This window comes from Lissotriton vulgaris, chromosome 3_1 (assembly GCF_964263255.1).
Source record: "Lissotriton vulgaris chromosome 3_1, aLisVul1.2, whole genome shotgun sequence".
NCBI classification, from domain to species: domain Eukaryota; kingdom Metazoa; phylum Chordata; class Amphibia; order Caudata; family Salamandridae; genus Lissotriton; species Lissotriton vulgaris.
This window is the reverse complement of record NC_141689.1, coordinates 616609356-616613602: the sequence shown is the minus strand read 5'-3', so window position 1 is coordinate 616613602 and position 4247 is coordinate 616609356. Positions and strand designations below refer to the sequence as shown.

Below are 4247 nucleotides of genomic sequence, written 5' to 3'. Positions count from 1 at the left end.
TGGGTATATATATAACTGCCGCGAATGCAAAGCTGTGAGGGCCACTGTTTTTTTTCCGGATTGGAGAGAGGGTTTTGGAGCTGATACGAGACACGGAGCACCGTTGTGTGAGTGGCACCCGCCATCGAGTGATTCGATTGAAAGGTGCAGGAGAGCAGTTATATATATATATCCCACTTGGGCTTTATTATCCAACCAATTGCAGCAATATGGACGTGTAGGACATGACAAATGTGTTTTGGTATAAAGACAAGAATGGGTTCCTTTTTATTTATAAATTGGCCCCCGTTTTCTTCCAAATGTCCTGGTGAAGTTTTCTTTTTGGATGATCAATTATTTTACAGTTGGAATTGGACTGAACATATGAACATATGTATGAAATCATAGACACACCAATAACAGTTAGTACATACCCACTCACTTATTCTTAAGTCTACACACACATTCACTCATTCACCCATACAATCACTTATACATGCAGTCACTCCTCAATACAACACTATCCTATGCACTCATACACCTTTTCAGATAGTCACATACTGCCACTCATCCACGGAGTGCATGGCTGAGAGGAGCAGTGGTAACGCGGGGCTCCCATGCCCGAGGGAGAGCCCCTCGGTGGCTGAATGAATGAATGATTACGTATTTGTATCGCGCATGGCTACCCGGAGGCATCCCAGCGCTTTAGACAACGTTCATTCACCAGAGTTAGACGAACAGCAGAGTTTTCAACGACTTCCTGAAACTGAGATGGTTGCTTTCCATTCTGATGTAGAGTGGAAGATTGTTCCAAAGTCTTGAGGCCTGTAGGGAGAGGCGTCGGCCACCCATACGCACTCTCCGAATTTTAGGGATTGTCAAGAGATTTTTGTTAGAGGATCTTAATTCCCGACCAGGATGGTAAGGGCAGAATAATGATTGCATCAGTGCGGTGCTGTTTTGTAGATTACTTTATGGACCGTGACCAGGGTTTTAAATTCGATCCTCTGTTGCACTGGAAGCCAGTGCAGCTGGCAAAGTGCGGGTTTGGCAGATGTTCTCCGCGGGACGTTCAGCAACATACGTGCTGCACAATTCTGAACAGTATGCAGTATCTTAATTTTCCCTTGGGGGGTACCTAGATATAATACATTAGAGTAATCTAGGCGTGATAAGATCAACGCCTGCACGAGAATCCTTCTGGCTTCGAAAGGAAGGAGGATGATAATTTTCCTCAGAAGCCTCATGAGTGCATAGCACGTGGCAGCTACCTTCCGGGCCTGCACTGAGAAATTAAGAGCTGGGTCCATCCACACCCCAAGGCTCTTAATTTGGGTTTTGGGCTTGGGTGGTTGGCCTAGGCTCTCCGGCCACCATTCCTCCACTATGGTAGGTGCCTTGTATCCAAGCATCATCACCTCCGTTTTTGCCCCATTAAGTTTTAGGAAGGATTCATCCATCCATTCCCGAACTTTATTAAGGCAGATGGAGAGGCTTTCAAAGGGGGCATCATGCGTGGATAGTGAAATAATCAATTGTGTGTCACAAGTTGTACTCCCCAGGGAAGCACCACCTCAGCCAAAGGCCTCATATAAATGTTAAATAAGGTGGGGCTGAGGGACGAGCCCTGGGGTACACTGCAGTTAAGACACATTTGGGGGGAGGATGCCTCATTTTCAAAGACCACAAAGGTCCTATCAGACAGAAAGGAATGCAGCCACTGTAGTGCGGTGCCCGAGACACCAACTTCTTCCAGCCTGTGAAGCAGAATGGAGTGGTTCACGGTGTCGAAGGCCGCGGTAAGATCTAATAATAGTATGGCCGCGTGATTCCCACTGTCTACGATCTTCCTTGCTTCCTCAACCACTGCAATAAGCGCTGTTTCAGTGCCCTGTTTTTTCCTAAACCCTGTCTGAGTGATATGAAAGAGGTTGTTATCCTCCAGAAAAGTGGCTAATAAAGAATTGACGTATTTCTCTGTGAGTTTGCTAATGGTGGGCAAAAGAGAGATGGGGCGATAGTTTGCCCAATCTGCAGGGTTAAGATTAGGTTTCTTCAACAGGGCCTTAACTTTAGCCTGTTTCCAAGTCGGCGGCACCAGGCCTGAAGTCAAAGAGGCATTGATCACCTCCTGAATAACTGGGGCCACAGTGTCTGATACAAGGTTTAATATGGAGGGAGGTGCAGGGTCATTCGGGGAGCCTGATTTTAAATTCTTTAGAAGACACTGAGTAGTAGGAAGGTCTATAGGTTCAAATTCATTCAGTTGGATCAGAGCCATGTGATATACAGGGGAAGATTCAGTGGGAAGGTTGTGGAAGGATGAATATATGGTGGCTACTTTGGAAAAAAAGAATTTGGCCAGTTCCTCGCAACGCACCTGAGCAAGTTCTGGGTCTTCAATAGGGGCAGGAGGGGTGACCAGGGATTTAAAGATTAAAAAAATTTCTCTTGGGGAATTAGCGGCTGTACTAATTTTTGTCTGAAAGTAGTTGGATTGGGTGATTTTAATCTGCTCCTTATACTTTTTCAAGGCGAGTTTATAATTGGCCTTATCACTTTCAGAGTAATGTTTTCTCCACTGTCTTTCCTGTTGTTTGCAAGTAAGCTTCAATAATTTCAGATCAGGCGTGTACCAGGCCTTCTTGTTCTTCCCGCTTCTATGAGATAATTCCATCTTAGGAAGGGTAAGGTCCAAGGAGGCCTCCACCCACTGGAGGCCTCAGACGTAAGGAGGAGCGGAAGTGGCGGCTGAGGCCGCCGATGCAAGTGCAGGGCTCCCATGAGTAAAGGAAGCCCCGTGTGTGCCGGGTGATGCGGAGGAGATGACACCAGCGCAGCGAGAAAAGAGCCCGCTGGCAAGGACCTATGGGAATATCTTCACCTTGTGGCTTGGAAAGACTCCTATGGTGGTCCTGCATGGATTTCAAGCGGTGAAAGTAGCTTTGATCTCTCACTCAGAAGAAATGTCTGGTCGGCCGAATAGTCCTCTCTTCAAGGCTATCATGGGCTGTAATGGGAATCCAGTGGACCTCGCCTGCCAGCTCGCCAATTATATGGCCAAAGTGATCTGCGCTGTAGTTTTTGGTCATCACTTCTCCATTGGGGAGCCGGCCTTCCGCCAGCTTATCACTACCATTGACGTACTGATCGACACTCGACAGACTATCTGGGGCAGGGTCTATGATCTCTTACCCTGGCTGATGCACTGGCTCCCTGGGCCTCACCAGCGGATATTTCACGACGCCAAGGTCCTGCGTGCATTCATCCTGCAGAAGATCAGGAGACACCAGAGGAACATGACCATAAGCCTCAAGGCTTGATTGACTGTTACCTGCATCAGATATCTGTATCTGTAGATGATCCCACTTCCACTTAGCTGACCTGTTTATGGCAGGAACAGAGTCTACCACCCTACTCTGCTTTGGGCCTTACTCTACATGGTGGTTCATCCGCACATCCAAGAGAAGGTCCAGCATGAGTTAGATGCTGTTCTTGGATGCAAGCGGCTGGTTGACTATGAGGACCGGATAAGGCGGCCATACACCAATGCCGTGATCCACGACATCCAGCGCCTTGGGAATATCATACCCGTTGGACCTTTACGACAATACAAACAGGGGACAACACTACACGGCATTCCCATCACTAAGGGAACTATCATCTTGCCAAATATCTCCTTTGTTTTGCATGACCCTGAACACTGGAAGACTTCTCAACAGTTCAACCCAGACCACTTCCTCAATGACCAAGGACAGTTTGTGAACAACAAAGCATTATTACTATTTTTGTCAGGACACCGTGTATGCTTTGGAGAACAACTGGCCAGAATGGAGATGTTCATCTTTTTCACCAACCTTCTTCGGTCCTTCACCTTACAGCTGCCCGAGGGAGTGAAGCATGCAAACTTAGATTGTGTTTACAGGCCAATATTGAAGCCGCAACGCTATGGGATCCGTGCCATTCCACGCCAGACTGGGACCACATCGCAAACATTGAAGTATTCCTCTCAGTCTTCCAATCCAGATTAAAGTCATTCTGTTATGATTATAAAAATGAAAGAAGCTTGTACAATTAGTATTGTAAGCCTATAAACTGTCTTATACAATGTTCCTTATTATAAACAGTGTTGACATGGGAAGTGACCTGCACTGGTTACCAGTAAAGTTCTGAGTATGTATCATGTAGGCTGAGCCAGCTTGCAACAAGGATGTCCATCCAAATTCTTTGAAGGCTTTATTCACACCTGCTTTTGGGAATTATGCTTG

General features: G+C 46.7%; 1 pseudogene; it reads left to right on the top strand.

Moving 5' to 3' along the window:
- The first annotated feature begins 2804 nt into the window (after positions 1 to 2804).
- LOC147726842 (cytochrome P450 2J6-like) lies at positions 2805 to 4010 on the top strand (annotated as a pseudogene).
- Positions 4011 to 4247: the final 237 nt, after the last annotated feature.